This window comes from Balaenoptera physalus, assembly GCF_965194825.1.
Source record: "Balaenoptera physalus genome assembly, chromosome: 6".
Lineage (NCBI taxonomy): Eukaryota > Metazoa > Chordata > Mammalia > Artiodactyla > Balaenopteridae > Balaenoptera > Balaenoptera physalus.
In genome coordinates, this window is record NC_138885.1 from 66862868 (window position 1) to 66883132 (window position 20265).

Below are 20265 nucleotides of genomic sequence, written 5' to 3' on the forward strand. Positions count from 1 at the left end.
GAAGCCTTTGTGGACAAGATCTGCCAGCTTTTCTTTCTAACTCCAGGAATTCTCTGGTCCCTCCAATTTCTCAAGCCTTCCATGCCCCTCATGGGATCATGAGGGGACTTTTGCATCTCTGCAGGCAGCCTGTGAGGATTGGGGGGGACTCCATCTGGGACCCTCTCTGGCTAAACACATGGTACTGCCGTATTCTCCCGCAGCAAATCTTGTTGGTTTAGGGACCAGCAAGATGGTCTCTTCCCTGAATGTCAACAGAAAGCAAGCCCCATGCCCCCTCTACTGTATCTTGGGTTTCTATCATTCGCACTCTCTCAAGCCAAGGGGCCAAGACTAAGAGACTCTGGGTCCTTCCTCACTGGTCTAATCAGTGCTTTAACACTAGGCCTGTTTCTTCCAAATGTCTCTCTTCTCTCCACAGCCACCCCTCCTCCACCAGCCCCATCCTTCTTGAAAGGGCTTTTCTCCTTCCAGGATTTTAGGCACTTTCCCCTCCCCCCTCCCCCTCTCCCCCCTCCCCCTCTCCTCCCACACTCCCCTCGTGGGTTATTATAGAAACTCTGGTCCTCTAACTTCGGGTCCTTGAAATCCACCAGTCCTTTTTTCCTTCAGCAAAGGTTGGCTCTCACAAACGAAAGCCGGGGCTTTCACAACTTTAGTGTCTGAAACAGGAAGGAAGAAATATTGTCCTTCCTACAAAGCTGGGTTCTGCCCTTCTCTAAAAGAAAGATTACTTCAGCTCCAATGCATGGAGGATCGCAAAGCTGCAAGAATTGGGGGGGAGTAAAGATTACCTGGGGTTACACTTTAAAATAATATTTTACTTCATATGCATTAAGACCCAGTTCAAATTCCATCTTCACTAATCACACAGATTAAAAGTGATTTCTACCACCTCTAAACTCCTATAGTGTGTAGCCCTCATACAGGGCCTGGAGAGCCTCGCCTGCAGCCATTTCTCTCATCTCTCCAAAGAAGACTGTAATCCTATTATCCTTCATCCTGCCTGATGCAGTCAGTTTAATTAGGAGTTACAGAGCAGTAAGCATCGTCTCCTTCCTGATAGACAGCCTCCTGGCATCTCCCTGGGGGTAATCCTGTGTCTCACCTGGTGGTATAATATGCAGGTGATGGTGATAAAGCCAACCGGAAACCTTAGAGGTGAGTCTCTGACTGGCCCAAGTCTTGCCTTTCACACTTGCTCCGCTTTTTGGACTTTAGATGTTTTAAAGTTCAGAGCCACAGCCGTGCCTCACTGTCAGCCGGCCTTATGAACTTGATTTCTGGACACTGAGTAGAATTACTGAAAGGAAAAGATTTATTGAGAAAAGTGGACGCTTAATCAATGCAGTCTTCCGATGTCCTCAAATTTGAAATCTGGAAAAACGATTGAATGAAAGAATGTATCACACTGGTCACAAATGTATGTAGTCCTTTCTCCACAAGATTTAATAGTGTTTAATATAGACAGTATAAGTAAAATGTTGGTTAAAATACTTTTTTAATTAAAAAAAAATTCCTGCACCTGGTCAAAAGAAATCGAGCAACACTAAAAATTACATGCAAAAGGCCAATGTCTACCTCATCCTAAATTCCTTTCTAGTTTCTCCTCCAGAGGAACTACTGTTAACGGCTTTTTTTCAATCCTTCCAGAAAATTCTTGTGCATATACAAGGTGCATTTATGTGGGTACATAATATGCATATCTATATAGCCCCCTCTTCCCCCCATAAAAGTAAGCATACTTTATACACTGTTAGGAACCTTGCTTTATCCACTTAAAAATGAGCCGTGCATATACCTCTATGTCTATGTACAGCTCTTATTCTTTTTAATGGGTGCTTACGATTGCATTATTTGAATGTTTCATACTTTATTTGACCAATTCTCTATGGAAGAGAATTGGTTAATATAATTGACCTAATTTCTAGGTCAATTAGGTCAATTATATTAACGAGAATTTCTATCATCAAATTTCCTAGGCAAGGCTCATGCTGAGAAGTCAAGGTCTCAGGTTATGCTAAATTTCAGTTGGCTAATCCTTCACACACTTCAACTCTGCAAGACCCTTGGTGGCAGGGGGTGTCACTGGTCCTTCTCTGCACAGAAGGAAAACATGGTGGAAGTGTAGCTTTTTTCCAGGCTAATGAGAAACACAGAGGCTCTCAAGGCCTATACGGAGCCTTGTTTTGTCTATGTTCCAGTGCTGACTTCATTGGGTTTTAACACCAGGTCTCTTCTGACCCAGCCCTTGCACTTGTCCTGGCCGGTTGGTTCAGTGTGACCTGCCACCTGTCCTCAGACTATTCTGATTCTCTTCTCACTGCCAAAGCCTATCTTCTCGATCCATTTTGTGTGTTTCACATTTTTGCATCCACAAGTCTGATCTCTAGGAGCTGACCACTCCTGTCTACTCTAGGCTTCTGGGATCCCCCCGTTGCCCCTCCCCTTGGTTGGTCTCTGACTCTCAGACAGCTCCTTCCTCTCAGCCCCTCTTGTTGGCTCCCCCTGCGCTTCCAGCCTGTAGTGTTAGAATGTCCCCAGGCCCTGAAATGAACAATACCTGCTTCTCTATCCACACTCTGACCTGGGTGATTGTGCCAATCCCACCGTCTAACGTGGTTGAGCAAGGAAAACACCCAGGAAGCATCCTCGACTCCTCTCTTTTTCTCATATCCTGTTCACTAAGTCCCATCAACTCTACTGCTACCATTCTAGTCGAAACCACATGTTTCTCCACGAGCTGGATTGGGGTGAAAATAAGGAAAAACAGCAAGAAAACAACTAGCCCAAGGAATAAAAATGTGATTAGCATGGATAATGTGAAAGCTGATGGGTTTCATGAGCTTTTGAGCTTCTAGTTTGAACAAAATCCCATTGCTAGCCTTTGTTTCAACTGGGGAGAAAAGGGCAAGTGTTGAAGTGACCATGCAGGGTACATCCAGTCATTGCCTGTTGCTGCCCCCTTCAGTCCCAAGAAGGCGCAGGTCAAGAGGAGTACGAGGCAGGTCTAAGACTGCACTATCCAATATGGTAGCTACTACCACCTGTGGGTACGGAGCACTTGCAATGTGGCCAGTGCCAATGGAGATGTGCTGTAAGTGTAAAATACAGCCACATTTGAAAGACTTGGGACAACAAGAAAAAAAAAGCATGTGAAATATTTTATTAATAATTTTTAGGTTGATTATATGTTGAAATAAAAATTTGGGATATATTAGGTTAGTATATTATTACTATTCAATCAAAATTAATATCACCTGTTTCATCTTTTTAAAATTTGGCTATTAGAAAATGTAAATTACATAAGTGGCTTGCATTGTATTTCCATTGGACAGCAGTGGTCTGGAAAGTCTGATGACTGGGGTTTTGAGAATCCAACAGAGTTTTTACATTTTAATGATATCCTGTCCCCGTGAAGACTAATTCCTGAGAAGTTTCCATTGTTCAAGAAATGTTCCAGTAATTGAACTGTATTAAAATAGTCTTCAGAGTCCAGAGCCCTGATGGAGGCACATCTTTGTCCTCTAAGCATGAATTTAATTTCTAGAAAGCTTTCACTCATTTATTCAGCAAGCATCCATGGAGTGCTTACTATGTGCTGACACATGCAGACAGTGATGCACGTAGAGGTGAAAATGAAAATCTCCTGACCTCAAGGAGTTTATTACATTGGAGAAATAGATCCATAAATAAACATCCAAAAGAATGATTTTAATGGAAAGGGGTACAAAGTTGAGGAACTGGGAGCATCTTGTATGAGATCCTTAGCGGGCTGGAATGGCAACCAGCAATGACTGCCTCTGTACCTGCTCATTCTCCTTAGAGAAGTATAGGGATGAGATTCAAGTGTCCTCTCATCTAGGCCACCGTAATCTGTCCTATTGGACAGTTAGGACATTTCTCTTATCCCAAAACCCAGTGTGTTCACAGAGGAATTCTACATGGATGCCTATTGTGTACCTCATAATCGGTTCTATTTAAATGAAAATGTTTTGAAAAAACAATCACTTTGGTGGTTAAGACAGACCAGGAAATCCGTAGGAGACACACCTACAATGGAGGGCTCGGATCAGTTGGGGAAGGGTGAGCAGGACCAGGCTTCACGGCCCCGAATTACAGACTCGTCTGATTGATGTATGGTCGCACACAAACATTTTCTCACACTGGTAAATGGTGACAACGTCGTACAGAGAGTGACTGGTCAACTCCAGTGCAAACCATTAACCACATTAGAGAAAATAGCTCTGGAGAGGTATCGCTCCACAGTTTTTAACTTCAAAAGATGTCACGAGAAGAGCCACAAATTATTATTGCTGACAATTTGTACAATTTGTTCCTGGTGAAATGTGTGTGTCCCTACACTGCACCATTTTACATAACAATATGAAATATTAAAAGGGAAAAACGTTTTGTAATAAACAGCAGTTTTGCTGATTGCAGCTGATTATGTTAAGCGGCTTGTACTGTGGGTGTCAGAGGAGACTTAATAGCTCCTATAACTAATCTCCACAGCTGACCTCTCCCCTCCACTGATGAAGCCTATTCAAAAACCTGCTGCCCTTTCTCATTTTCAGATCTTATATTTCTGAACTGTTTTGATCATGCATATATCTGCTAAAGCTGTGTTCATGATTCGTGTGTGTGTGTTTTAAAAAATATATAATGCATGAAGAAAGATTCCTACCAGCGCTGTCTCATCCATTATTAAAAACAAAACAAAACTACACAAACACTAAAAACATGCATATTTGCAACATTCTTATCAGATACCAAAATGTCATGAATTACAGGTAAAGCCCATTCCCCAGTCTGAGAGAACCTCTGTGAAGGAATACGGTGCTGAAATTTTTTCCTCCAACTTTAAAATAAAGGGCAAGGATGTCTTCCTGGGGAAGAATGTTGTCTTGGTCATTTCATCACCCTCGATGGCTGGTAATTAGAAGCAAAGTGCTATTCAATCATAAAGCTATTTCATTTTTCTGATAAAAGTTTTTTATTTAAATGGGATTTCATAGAGCACATTTCAGAGTACGGAGAACTCCTCCATCAGTAAGTACAGATAAATATGTAAGTGCATATGTGTAAGTGTCTCTAATTCACAGTTTGCTCTTCCTCTTTTCCCCACATTCAGAGATGTTTACAAAACCACAGGGGAAATGTAGAGGAGGTGGGAAAAGCAGAGCTTTGAAAGAGAGAGAAGATCTTTCTACCCCAGATTATGCAAATGAAGCCATCCCAGGGGAATAAAATAAAGACAAAAGAGGGAGGGGGAAATTGACAGTCCAAAAAGTAAAGTGTATGAATGCAATTTGCTAGGGAAAGGGTTGGACTCAGTACAACAAGGTCACAAAAAGGTACAGATTTCCATGAGGCAAATACTGGCTGAAGCCGGCTGATAAATATTTCCTGTAGGATTTGAAGCAGGTTGCCACCAGCAAAATGAAAATCCCTAGGGGGCAGTACATAATTAACAATTTGAAGATGTGGCCGTGTGTCCTGTCTCAAAGGGAGCCGGGCAAACCTGCCCCAAAAAACACAAAACCCGAGTTCCCCTGTAATCTCAGGATTCCCGTATAAACGAACATAGGCTTTTCCCCAGAGGCTGGGAAAGCTCCTTTACTCTTGGCTGGCAAATGTTTCCTGACTAATGGTGTCATTTTCCTGTGATTTTATATCAGCATCACCAAACCTGTTCCTCTAGTCTGTGGGAAAGACTCAGCTTGTTTAGAAAAGCAAAGGAATCTTTTTTTTTTCTCTAGTAACAAAGAAACGAATAAAATCAGGACGCAGAGGACCAAGCCATTGAGAAGGGGCGCCTGTCTGAGTGTTTAAAGACTTATAAACAGTGACTTTTTCTTAAACAATCGACCTGCGATTAAATTGGACCCATGAATGAAAACAAAAGCTCAGAAGACAGTCAACAGCACCAGGAAAGAAGTCATAAAGAGGTTTTGGTGTGGTTTAAAAATTTCTTTGGTTTGTTTCATGACGGGTTGGATTTTGGAGGGAGGAAGAGGTTAATTAATTGCCAGAGAGAAAGGATAGACAAAGAAACACTAAACTTTTAATCTCGGGGTGGCACTGGCATCCATTGACGAGAAATCAGCAGTGTTTTCCGAGAGACTACATCCAGGGCAGCGCCAGTTTTGTGTTTGCTCTGCTCCTGAGATTTAGAAGCATTCTGGACCACTGCTCTGAGCCCCAGGTTTTGGGAAGGGAGATCTGGGCGACGTTCCCAACTCTGACACGAAAACGCATGTGTTCCCTGGGAAGTTTCTGAGCTTCTCTGTGTCTCGGTTGCTTCAATTGCAAACTGAGTTCAGATCACTTGCCACCTGCCTACCTAATCAGAATATTGTGAGGGTTAATGAGATTGCGCTTGCAAAGTGATTGCCTCATCATATAACTCCAAAGTATTATTATTCATCATAAAGACACAGCTGCAATATTGTATATTGTTACATACCAGACGCTATGCTTCTATTTTTAGCAACTTTGAAATGAGGGTGTCTTAGAATTATACAGTGGAAGGGTCCTCGCCATCTTACCTGCCCCAGACTCTATTCTGGGGCAGGTGAAGGTCTAACCACCCAAGAGGGCTGCCTATTTATATCTAGTCTCATCTTTACATCTAAAGGCAGAAACTCTTCCGTTCTCCCTCAGAGGAAATTCCAATGTTATCATCCTGCTGGTTAAGAGTTATTGCTTAAGTCTGAATTCTCCCTTGTGTTTTAACTACAATCAACTTTTTCTTTGATTAATATGTGCATTGGTCTCCCTCACTTAGTGCTCTTGGTGGGCAGAAACCATGTCCTATCTGTATTCTTGGATTCCGTGGTCCTAGCCCTCTGGAGCATCAGGCTGGAGGATAACATAAATCCAGTGGTTCTGGGCTAAAGGGATGGTGTGACTATGCTGGGTGGGTGTGCCCAAACTTAAAAAGCAAGTTGCACTTGAACCTTCTTTTCCTAGGCATTTCAAAAAGCTCTATTGGTTGCTTCCAGGTGTTTTATGTTCTTTGATGCAGAGATTAATGAATGATTCAATCAAATTTCCCTAGTTATCCGTGCTATCTGGTCTATAATTACTATATTAATTCATCTCCACCTCCCAGCCCCCATCTGTTTAAAGATGAGCACAACATTTGCTCATATTTCCACTCAAAAGGAACTTTTGTCCTCCATAGTCTTAAAAAAAAAAAATCTGGGCGCTCAAAGACTCTATCTGCTCGTCATTAGAGCTGGCTCCCTTGCATCCAGCCAGTGTTTACAGATTCTCAGGAAACTTTTTAGGCCCCTGGTCTCATCCGGTTTCAATTTTTCTAATACAGCTGAGTCTTCATTGGTCTACAGTTCACACCTGATATTTTTAAAACGTTAGACCCAAGAGACTAATGACCACCTCTGCCTTTCACGGTCCTCTCCAACATTCCTTCCCCTGGTGGAGACTGGCTTAGGCCTCCCCTCCAACAGCTCTTGGTCGTGGCCTGGCTCTGCTGCTATGGAAGCAGTTTCTGTAATACTTGGACCCCAAGCAAGAGGCCTGGGGAGCTGGGCAAAGGATTTGGGCTCAGAATGTTATGGCCTGGGTTTGGTGGGTGTCTTGGTTTGTTTTGGTACCTTCTGCATTCCTTGCTGGTTTCATACTCCTTTCAGGTATAGTAGTCCTCATTTCCATTCTTACACACTTGTGCTATTTCTTTATAAACATCTTGAGTGATCTGGCCTAATTTCTTCTAGTTTTTAAAGCTTTTTCATTTTCCCTTCAGCTCTTGATGAAGTCCTGAGATTACCCAATTTGTTTCCTTGTTATTTGTCTGGTCTCTACATCTGCTATGGTTTTTTAGAACCTGCCTAACTATTTGAATGGCAGTGCTGGATTACTTGGTGTGATAGTAAATTTTATGTGTCAACTTGGCTGGGCCATGTTGCCCAGATACTTGGTCAAACACTAGTCTACATGTTGCTGTGAAGGTATTCTTTTTTTTAAATTAATTAATTAATTATTTTATTATTTTTTTTTGGCTGTGTTGGGTCTTCGTTTCTGTGCGAGGGCTTTCTCTAGTTGTGGCGAGCGGGGGCCACTCTTCATCGCGGTGCGCGGGCCTCTCACTGTCACGGCCTCTCTTGTTGCGGAGCACAAGCTCCAGACGCGCAGGCTCAGTAGTTGTGGCTCACAGGCCCAGTTGCTCCGCGGCATTTGGGATCTTCCCAGACCAGAGCTCGAACCCGTGTCCCCTGCATTGGCAGGCAGATTCTCAACCACTGCGCCACCAGGGAAGCCCCACTGTGAAGGTATTCTTTAAGATGTGATTAACATTTAAATCAGTAGACTTTGAATAAGGCAGATTATCCTCCATAATGTGGGTGGGCCTCATCCAATCAGTTGAAGGCCTTCAAAGAAAAGTCTGAGGTCTCCCAGGAGAAGGGCATTCTGCTTCCAGATTGCCTTGAACTTGAGCTGCAACATCAACTCTTCCCTGGGTCTCCAGCCTGCCCTGAAGACTTCAGACTTGCTAGCCCCCCATAATCACATGAGCCAGCGCCTTAAACTGCCTCTCTCTCTGAGGCTAGGAGATATACATACATACATGTACACACTGTTTTGTTTCTCTGGAGAACCCTGATTCATACACATGGTATCTGAAACTCCCACTTCAGTGAACCTTTCCTAGCCTGAGTATGCTAATTTTTTTCTTCTATATCATCAAGTTCACCTATTTTTTAAAGCTATTTTGGATTTTTCCCCCTTTTTCTAAGGATCTTGAAAATGATCAATCACCTTGTCATTGTTTCTTCCAAGGATCCAGAATTATGGAGATAATCATCACGATCCACTTATATCTGTGTAGTGCTTCACATTTACAAAACGCATTTAATCTCACAAAACCACGAGGTAGGTAAGGTAGGTATTACTACAGGTGAAGAAAATAGGGTTTGGGCGTCGTAAGTAACTCACCCAAGTTCACATTGATAATACGTGGTAGGATTAAAAACAAAACTTATGATCTGGTTCTCTTTTGATAAGATGTAAACACGTGATTAGTAATTCCCAAGTCCTAAGACTCCAGCTCTTCCACAGGCCGCATCGTGGATCAGCCTGCAGTGATCTACCAGCGGCCATCCCTTCTCTTAGGCTAAAGCTTTTCCAGGTCTGAGTTTTGCTTGAAAACTAGAGTCTGATGAATACTGTCAGGTCTCCCGTCCTGACGTCCTAGCTCACTATCCAGTCTCTCCCCGAGGCTGGAGTGGAGGGAGGCCATGCTTGACAAGCCATAGGCTAAGGAGCTTGAGCTCTATCTTGGGAGGTGAATGGGTATCACTGAGAGCTTGCACCGGTCTCTCATCTCTCAGTTTTCTAACTTCTGTGATCCCAAGGGAAGGTCTACAAATACTGTTCTTTGTTTATACATTCCTCCAATTTTCATCCCAATATTTCAGGAAAAAATAAGGTTGTTCGCTGCTTTCCTTCCTTAAGTCTTTACAAATGTTTAGGGAATTTAACTTGGAATTGCCGAATCTGGGTCAGAGGCTGGTTTGAGTTATTTCCTGATTTCCTGGAGCTGAGTCCTGTGACTGTGTCCTTGGCCTGCCAGCCAGGCTGAGCGAAGGCGTGGGGCAGGCACAGGCGACATGCGTCCCTCCTGAGGGTCTGGGGGGCTTGGAAAAGCTTGTCTTTGTGAAGTCTAGGGCTGCGTGGGGGCAGAAAGAGTGCCAACAGGTCATATCACTGCCTTCATTCATAACCCTCCAGACCTGCAAAACCCACGAAAGTTCTGAAAACCACCTCCTTCTGGCTCCGTAAACCTCATTTTCTGCACAGCAAAGCAAAAGTAAACAATTTTGTTCTTCACCGCTCCCTTCTTTTCTATGCAAAGTTAGCCTGGAGAGGAAACCTTTCCTCCCATGGCCGAAGATTCCGACGTCACACCATTAGAGGGGCCACGAGTTCCTGAGTTGCCGGTTCCTTTGCTGAGGCTACTCCATTCACGCCGGCATCAGTGCCTGAGGGACATGGGGACAAGCGGAGATGGATTTAAAATGACTGTCAGACTGTTTTAATAATATTAATATTGTGAAGTAGGAATAATAACAAGAGAAATAGCAGCTACTAACTGAATGCTTGCTTAGCACTAGGCACAGTACTGAACCTTTGACATGCATTATTTCATCAGGGAGATATTATTCCATTTTCCAGATCAAGCACAGAAAGGTTAAGTAACGGCCCAAGGACCCACAGCTGTTCGTGGCTGGAGAGAGAGCTCTCAGCCTATTTAAAGGCCCCTGGCCTCTACCAGGAGCTGCAGCTGCTGAATGATGAACGCCACTGGGGTGAACCCAGAGAAGGAAGCCATTGTGCCCGTGGGCTTGTTCTAGTTAGGTCTTTTCTAGAATAGCAGCGGCTCTAGGTCAGGGTTCTAGGCACTCAGTATGTCCAAGGTCACCCCAGAGTGGGCCCAAAGTTCCTGAGCCCTGAGGTTTTCTTGTTCTGATCTCTGGGCTTCACAGGCCACAGAATGTCTCTGAAACTCATGGCTGCAGAGCTCTGCCAAGTTCACCTCAGCAATGCTCTCAGACGGTGTTTCCCACATCCTCTTTACCCTGGTGATGTACATCTAGGGCTGATTAGGGGTGAGAGTGTGTGAGGGATGGAGGGAGAAACAGCCAGGCCAGGTAAGGAATTGCTTCTTTATCGCCTTTCCCTTCTTTTCTGTTGACCTCTCTCATTGCCCTTAACTCTGGTGCAACGAGATGTCCAGGACCCACCAGCCTAGACCTCTTGGGAGACTGGTCAGCTCTGAATGGCTAGCACAGGGGCCATTCCAGATTGCAGGGCAAATAAACACTACCCAGGCATCAACGCACAGCCAGCAAGTGTGCCCTCCTTGGGCACAATCAAATGCAATCTGTGACGTGAGGTGGGAAGATGTACAATTAGGTGAGGTCTGCTCCTGCACCCTTAGTGCTACTGTTGCAGTGACACTTGGGTGGGTGGGGGGAGGGATGCAACACTAATCTCAGAACCAAAGCAATTGGTGCTGCACCCTGAACCCAGCTCACTCCCCACCAAGCACCCAATTCAAAGTGCTCCCCGGCCAGGGCTTTATTGGCGAATCCCTGCCCAGAGGTACTGGTAAAAGGGGAGGGGAAACTGGTAAAAGGGGAGGGGAAAGTGGGAGAACTAGAGCCATAGGGATCTGAAGGAAACCAGAGGCTTGCTCAGGAACCAGGTGATTCATCGCTGGAACATCAGCCTTTGCTCTGCTCTTGAGAGTCCTGTAGGCACTGATGGAGCCACTGATGGGTCAAGTGAGGGACACAATGAAAGGAAAATGAGCACAGGATAGACACGGCTCTCCGCTCTTTCAGCTGGAGTGTCTGCATCTCTCAGAGCTCTCTACTGTGGTAGGAGGTGTGCTAGGCCTTCCGTCTAGGTCAAGGGGTTGTTGAACACACATTTTATTTCCTCTTGCAAATATGACTACTGTGAGAGGGGACCCTTGTGTCTGCGAATTTTAGGTTTAAAATCCAAGTGAGTCATTATATTTATTAGATCCTTAGATTGCGTTGGCTTTGGGAAATGCATTTTAAAATTTCAAGATGAGTACTGGAGTGGTTTCTGGGGGAATTATCCTGTTTGCCTATGTTGTATGAAGATTTTCTACTCTTCAGAGCCTACATTCAGAGCTCAGTGTGGAGAACCAGCCAACAGACACCCCGTCCACAACCCATCCCACCCCATCCAGGGAGTTTTCCTGTGGAATAGCAAAGGGCCCAAAGCCAAGTTGCAGGCAAGGTGGGACTGTGAAACCAGGGAAATCGGAGGTTACCCCTTGCCCCAGCGTTTGCGGTACCAGTGTGATTTGGCTCCAGGGAGTGCCAGCATGGCCAAGAAGTCACCACAGCATATTACCCACAAGTCACGAATAATGCCACCTTTTTAAGGGCTGTTTGAAAGACTTCCAAAAAATGTAGCCCCTTCCATTCCCAGTAGGAGGATGTTCCCATAAGAAACTTAAGAATTTAGCTGATAAAACAGCTAGAGAAAATACAGTAAGTAAAATCATTCTTTTTATTCCTTTGCAGATGTACAATTCAAAGTCAGGGTTTCCCCAAATGTGGTCTGTGGGTCACCTGCAGCAGAATCACCTGGGATTCTTCTGGGTCTCACTCCAGTTGGAAAGCAGAACCTTGGAGGTGAGCCTGGAGGATGGCAGGTAATAGCTCCCTCAGATGATCCTGGGGTATCGCAAAGTCTGAGGACCCCCAGGAGGAAGTAATCACCAACAGCCTCACCAAACCTGCCACCGGGTTGATGTCATTTTCTTCCTGACTTGACATAGATAAAGTTAGAGTCACTCATCTTAGTTAATTCCATTCATCAAACATTTATTGTGCAACATCAACGTGCTGTCAGGGATACAAGGAAGAGCAGGGCCCAGTTCTTGTCCTCACTCATCTTGTAGAGGAGTCAGAAGCATCAGATAAACGCACAAATAGATACAAGGCAAGGCAGAAAATGGTGCGATCTTCCCACGAGACAGCTCTACCAAGTACCAGCAGTTCAGAGGAGAGAGTGGCCATGTCCTGCAGGGAGAACTAGGAAAGCCAGGGTTTTTGAGATGGGCCGTGAGTGATGGGTAGAATTTCACAAGTGGAGATGTTGGGTGTGTTGGGATTCTGGGAAGCGGGAACAATGTGAGGAAAGGTGGAGGGGCGGGATGCTCAGGGACCACCAGTGAGTGGGTTTGACCTAGAAAGCTAGTTTAGAACCATTTCATGACTGTCTGGAATCCTGGGTAGATAAATTTTTTTATTGAAATAAATCACATGTTATAGAATTCGTCCTTTTAAAGTGTGCAATTCAGGGGTTTTAGTACATTCACAGAGTTGTGCAACCATGAATATTATCTAATTTCAGAACATTTTCATCACCCCAAAAAGAGCTCCCACACCTACTAGCAGCCACACCCCATCCTCCCCTCCTCCAGCCCCTGGCAGCCACTAATCTACTTTCCGTCTGTATGGACTGGGCAGATGAATTTGTACATAATTAAATAGAGAGTAGGGAGCTACTAATTATTTTAATTGAGGTACAATTTGCATATAGTGAAATGCACAGACCATAAGTGTACAATTCAGTGAGTTCTGACAAATGTATATACTTATCTTACTAATTCCTCCAAATACAGATGTTTTCATCACCCTAGAAAGTTCTCTGCTGTCCCTTCTAGCTAAGCCCACTCCATAAGCAACCATGGTACTGATTTCTATCATCATAACTTAGTTTTGTGTTTTCTTAAACTTCATGTAAATGGAACCACACAGTATGGACACTCTTCTGTGTCTGGCTTCTTCTGCTCAAAATAATATTTTGAAATTCATCCCTGTTGTTGGTGTGTCAGTAGTTCATTCTTTTTTATTGCTAAAAATCATGACTATACCACATTTTGTTTATCAATGCTTCTGTCGACGGACATATGAGTTGTATCCAGTTTATAAACAACTGTGAACAAATTGTTCATAAAAAAAAGAGGAAAAAAGTTTCTCTTTGGAGGGATATATGCTTTCATTTTTTGGTGGGGAGGGTAAATACCTAGGAGTGGGATTGTAGATTAGGGAGCTAACGATTTTTTTAGAGCAAGAATGTGATCCCACCAGAATTGAACTTTAAGAAAATAAACGCAGCAGCAGCAGGGAGGAAGAATTAGGGGTGGAAGTTAGGAAAAGCAGAATGGATGACATCCTTCATTATGGGAGTCAGAATATAGAGCACCTTGGAGAATGAATGGGTATGTGTGGACGGTGGAAACAGAAGTTTTAATGACTATTCCTCGGGTATTTACCCTCCAAGGCGTCCTTAGGGTCCAGGCAGTCCGACTGGCAGAATGATACACTTATTCTTGTTTGCGAGAAAGATAAAGGTTTTGGTTTCAGACAAGGAGATAGATCACTGTCCCCAAAAGCCCATTTCCCTGATAATCCAAGTGCCTGGCTTGGCGTATCAGTTGAATGAATGAACTGCTAGCAATCATTTGTTACTTGGGAAGAAGGAAAGGGCATCGGGGAGAGTGGGTGGGCTGAGGCAGAAGCTCACACACCAGAAATTAGCCCACTTGCTGGACTGGTTGATTAGATTAGTTACTTGGGTAATGAGGTGGAGAATTTTATTCACCAGAAATTCTCCTCCAGAATTGCTCCCAAGAAAATCAGTCAGAGCATGCCCCGTGATTCTTCCTCCCTTCCCCCACTCCCTGGGGAATCTCATGGAACTCCCAGACATGTTTATTCAAAGAGGATATTTATGGGCACTAGAGGCGCAGTAAGCCTGTTGAATTAGAATTTAGGAAATGTGGGTGGTTTTTTTTTCCAGATGCTATACTGATTGTGAACAACTTTTTTTTTTTTCTTTTAATATTTATTTACTTGGCTGCATGGGGTCTTAGTTGTGGCATGCAGGATCTTTAGTTGAGGCATGTGGGATCTATTTCCCTGACCAGGGATCGAACCCTAGCCCCCTGCATTGGGAGTGTGGAGTCTTAGCCACTGGACCACCAGGGAAGTCCCTGATTGTGAACAATGTTAACGACCTATTTCTTAGTTTCCTTATCTGTAAAATGGGAATAATAATAACATCTGTTTCATTTCCCTTGTAAATAAGCAAATTATAAAAATCAAAAGAGACCATAAATGCTAAAATACTTTGAAAAAGGTATGGTCCCCATTTCCAACCAAATAACCAAACAGCCTACAAAAGTTCTCAGCTCAGCTTTCAAGGTTTCCTGGGCCCCAGTGATGTAAATTGCTTCTAGTTTATTCTCCCGCTACTCCAGCCGTGGCCGGCACAGGTCCTCTGCTCGCCCACAGCCCGGCTCTGCACTGGCCTCTGCTTGATTGTCCTCTTCCCCGTCCTGGTCCCATGAAATCCTTCCCGAGGTCTGTCACTCACACTAACTCCTTCATAGAGTCTCCTATGACACCCTCTTATTCTGCTTGGGTGCCCCAGATTACAGCAGAAGTCACCCGTCCTGGAGATTTCAGTAAAACTGACTCAAGCCAATCCCGTGGGAAGCGCCACGTCCTCCCGTCCATCTGCAACTTCCTGGCGAATTACAGACTCCTGGACACCCCTGGCTCCACGTTCCTGCTCTCCCTGAATTATAAAATTCTCTGTCTCACCTTCTGTGGCTCTTTCTTCTCCCAGTAGATATGGGACTCACATCACCCTCCTTTTTTATAATTCCCAACACACAAAGCACTCAGAGGAGGAGGCATTTGGTGTCATGTTTACTACGGAGTTGAGACAAAAGGGGGAGGTTTATATGCCCGCAAACTCTACGCTATAATAATAAATCTTACACAGCCTTACTCTTAAAAGTTCTTTGGTTACCCTGCTGTAAGAATATCTCATGGGCTACTTTCCTCCACAGGGAAAGCCCCTGCCATTTGGCCTGCCCCCTCTCTCCCTCCTTCTTCCCCATTCCCTGTCTTCTTGATTCTCCTTTCCTCACCCCCAAATTCCTTTAGCCAGTACTTTGTCTCCTTCTAAACTTCAGCTTTAGGGCCTCACCTTCACCCCTGGAAGAGCATATCAGACTTTTTTCTAAAGAGAATTTCCTCTTTAAATATATTTGCCACCTCATAAAATATTTTCTTCTCCCTGTTACGTTAACTAAAGCTATTTGTGATTATGTCTTACAGCCCGTACTGGGTTATATGCTCCTTCATGGCATTGTTTATTTCTGATCCATATTTTAAAAAATTTCTCCAGGGCTTCCCTGGTGGCGCAGTGGTTGAAAGTCTGCCTGCCAATGCAGGAGACACGGGTTCGAGCCCTGGTCTGGGAGGATCCCACATGCCGCGGAGCAGCTGGGCCCGTGGGCCACAACTGCTGAGCCTGCGCGTCTGGAGCCTGTGCTCCGCAGCGGGAGGGGCTGCGGTGGTGAGAGGCCCGCACACCGTGATGAAGAGAGGCCCCCACTTGCCGCAACTGGGGAGGGCCCTCGCACAGAAACAGAGACCCAACACAGCCAAAAATAAATAATAAATAAATAATACATAAAAATTAAAAAAAAAAAAAAAATTTCTCCAGAGTGTAAACCCAATGCTCTGCATGCAGTAGACCCTCAAGTGTTGAATGAATGAGGGAGGAAGTGACTGACTGACTGAATGAATGCTGGTATCTTCTATGTAACTCCAGAAAAAGCAGAGTGAAGGAACAGAAGCATTAGGTTTCCGTGTTGGGGTATTAATATGTTTCAGTCACCACCAGAAGAGAGCAACACGGGGTACAGAGAGTCCCTCTGGGTGGAGCTCATCTTGACCCTGGTGAGCAGGTGAACGCTGGGCTGGGGTCCCTGCAGGCTTTGTGCTGTCCCTGTTCCCTGGGGAATGAGTATGCAGCCCTGATTCTTTTCAGAGATGCTGCTGACCTCCCGTTGAATGGTAACAATTTATGACCATTACCAATGAGAACTAGAACTGCTCTTGTGACCCACTGGATTTGTCCTCTCCGTCCCATTTGTAACCCTTCAGATCAGATTTCCTTCAGTGAAATCAGAGTTGTCACAAGGAGTACAAATTCAGGGCAGAATCACAAAAGCCCTTATACCTACTGATTGGAAACATGAAACGTGTATTTTATTATATATTAAAAAAACACCTCTGCCATTCATCCTATAAAAAAGGGAGAAAGAGAAAGAAGTCTATGGCTTGAACATCAGTGAAAGAGACTATACAACAAAGAATGTGCCTTTGAAATTGTTGTTGAATTCTGCCGTTCTTTAGATCCTGAAAGTAAAAAACTGTTTGTAGAACTTTATAGTTCACTACAGAGTTCATTCAAGAGGTGCATGATCTTACTAAATCTTCACCATAAGCCTATACGGGAAGAATCATCACTATTCCCATTCTAAAGATGAGGGACCTGAGACCAACAGAGGCCAGTTTTCTCAATGTCACATACCTAGCGGGTGGCAGAGCTGCAACCGGAAGCCTGTCTTCTGGCTCCAAATCTTATTTGCTTCCCATCATGCCGTGCCACCTTGCCTGCAAGATAACTGTCCAGACCTGTCCACACACTGCACATCAGAGTTCTGGGACCTGAAAACCTAAAAGGATCACACTACCTTAAGAAAATATGTAAAATCATTGGCTTAACGAGTGATGCAAATGGGCTTAGTTACCAGCGATATAGTTATATTCCTAAGAGTAAGTCACTGTATCATTTTGCTCTGCTGTATCCCAGTTTTGACCCATTACTTAGAATGAGTAAATCTGGAGTATGTAGCACCTGGTCCAAGGGAAACATACAGGGTTTCAGAAAGCTGCAAGAGAAAAAAAATAGGTGTATGCTTTCTCTCCTGCTCTGCGAACTTCTTCCCTGGCTCACTTTGTTGTAATGGTCAGCAGAGAATACGGTTAACATTCTGTGTTTTGGAGTCTGGCTGGCGTGGGTGTGTGTCCTGAATCTAGCATCAACTTTGGGCAAGTTACTAACTTCTCCAAGCCTTAGTTTCCTTTTCCTCATCTGCAAAATGGGAACACATCAGTTGGGTTCTTTGGTTGCAAGCGACAGAAACAGACTCACTTATGCCAAAAAGGGAAATTGACTAAATGATCTTAGTTCTCTTGCAGAATCAAAGGGAAAGTTGGGGGATCAGGCCTTGCAAAGAACAGAAACTCCATAGGTCTGAATGGCAGAAGAAACAGACATTCTTGTCAGCACTCTGATATTAGAGTGACTCCACCCTAGCCATTTTCCATGCTGGTGTCACTCAGGGCAGGCTTGAGTCATGTGGCCACACCTGGGTAGAGAGGAGGGGTGGGGACCTTGACTGACAGTTCCTCCAGAACCATATGGAATGGAGCAGGGTAAGTTACTCAAAGAAAAATTGGAGTGCTGTTTTGAAAAAAGGAGAAGGCAAAATCAAGATTTACTACAGGGGGCGTCCCTGGTGACGCAGTGGTTGGGGGTCTGCCTGCCAATGCGGGGGACACGGGTTCGGGCCGTGGTCTGGGAAGATCCCACATGCTGCGGAGCGACTAGGCCCGTGAGCCACAATCGCTGAGCCTGCGCGTCTGAAGCCTGTGCTCCGCAACAAGAGAGGCCGCGATAGTGAGAGGCCCGCGCACCGCGATGAAGAGTGGCCCCCACTTGCTGCAACTGGAGAAAGCCCTCGCACAGAAACGAAGACCCAACACAGCCATAAATAAATAAATAAATAAATAAATAAAAATTAAAAAAAAAAGATTTATTACAGGAATAAAAAAATAGTACTTCATAGGGGCTTTTTTAGGATTAAAAGATACAATAAATTTAAAATGCTTAGCACAATATCTGGCACAGTAGGTTCTTGATGAATATTTGTTGTTGTTGGAATGGAACAGAAGTGAGTTGAGAAGGAATATGAATAATCCAAGGAGAAAAATAAATCAAAAGAGAAAAGGATTCAACAAGTGGCTTGGCAGGGCAAAGTAGAGACCTCCTTCTCCCCCGATACCATGACGACCCCTAAAATACCATGAAATCTGTGATGAATGCCTTTAATTATTGGAACATTGTATTTTGTATAAAGAATGCTAAGTACAGAGGCACCAGTAAATTCAAACAACCAGAGACTATTTCACTGACTAAACTGAATAACAGATACATAGACACATCTATGTAGAAAGCAAATGGCAATAAAAGTGAAGTATAGATAATTCATTTTCAAAAAATTCAGTTTTAACCATCTAAGGAAGAGAAGGAGTATTTTATAATTATTATGATGGAATCATTTAAAAATTACAGTAAAATGATTTTCACTTATTCCTCTGTAACATGAATGAAATGTATTGGCAATTAACAATTATACTCTGATATTTCTGCATACCACACTAACTGCAATGAACATTAATATTTATGTGCTACCCACACTGTTACTGACTGGGCCAGATTTGGTCCCTAGTTTCTCATTTCTCTATTCTTAGAGACATAAATGGGAGTTGTAAGTGAGTATCTGAAGGCACATTTTCAACTGCTGTAGTTTATCATTCTTACAGTTTATATCCTGAAAGATTCATAACCGTGCCAAATCAGCCCTCACTCTGGGAATGGTCTTAAACAAGTGCCAAATGTATCTGAACAATCACTCACCTTAATGGTGAAAACGTGTCTCTATTATTTCTAAAATCACAAACTAAGATTTTGAACAAAACAATGATATCTATCAATCTATCGATCTATCAATCTATCACCATCATCATCTATCAAATCAAATGGACACAGCTTCAGAAATTTACCCTACTACTACTTGGTATGATACTGGAGAATGTAGATCTCTTATGGTTCTCAAATCTGCTTGTAATTCTAGACATTTCTCTAGAATCTTTGTACAAAAGAAGCAATGTGTCCCTTTTGTGGAGCTTCTCCAGCAAAGTACCCCATTCTGCTGCTATCAGAACTTGCCTTTTGGGATTAAGAAATGCCTACAACATTTAAAATCATCCCAGACTTCAGAAACATATTTTGCACCCATTTCCCCCTCATTTATAAGGAAAATGATGTAGAAAAGTTCTAAAACCTCTACTTTTTTTAGAAAACAATCTTTGAATGGACCCACTGAGTGGAGAAACTCTTTTTAATTTTTTTTGAAGATGAGTATTGTTGACTTGAAATGCTTTTCATAAGTGATATCATATGACATCCCTCTAAATTAGTAAATTGTGTCATTATATTTGGGAGAGGCAGGACCCAAAAATGTAGCTTTCAAGAGAGCCAAAAACAAAGGAAGATATGCTCATTTGTTATTTAAATTAGACTATGTATCCTTTGCACTTATATCTGAAGTGGAGAGAATTTTCAAAAGCTTATACTTGTCAGTTGCTTTCAAATGAATTTGTACTTGAATGATGATCTTTGTTGGGGTCCACAACACACTTGCTGTATGGGACATTTACATGTGCATAGTATTCTTAGAGAGACTAAGGTTTCCACAGCACCAAACTCATTGCACTGCGCCAGTGCATCTCTTAGTATTTGGGTCAGCCTCTCCCAATCAGATACCGAAAAGTAATGAGGCATCATGGGCAAAGTGGTGGCAAATTAGTGGTTTGTAGATAAATGCATGCTCATCAATACCTGAAAGTAATAACATATGAGGTAAGCAAACAGTAAATCAAACTCTTTAACCCTTTATTTAAGATTTTGCATGTATAGTTAATTTTTCTTTTGAACCAACTTTTCTCTCTTGTATATGGAGAATAAATACATAAAATATCT

At 43.4% G+C, this 20265-nt stretch overlaps 1 long non-coding RNA gene across 1 annotated transcript in view; it reads left to right on the forward strand.

Annotated features, from left to right (window-relative positions):
* Positions 1-570: 570 nt before the first annotated feature.
* LOC309662608 overlaps positions 571-20265 on the forward strand; it is a 33302-nt gene continuing 13607 nt past the window's right edge. Inside the window, exons 1-2 of the long non-coding RNA XR_014264812.1 lie at positions 571-5951; positions 12090-12200. This is a non-coding gene — a long non-coding RNA (uncharacterized lncRNA). The remainder of the gene's footprint in view (positions 5952-12089; positions 12201-20265) is intronic.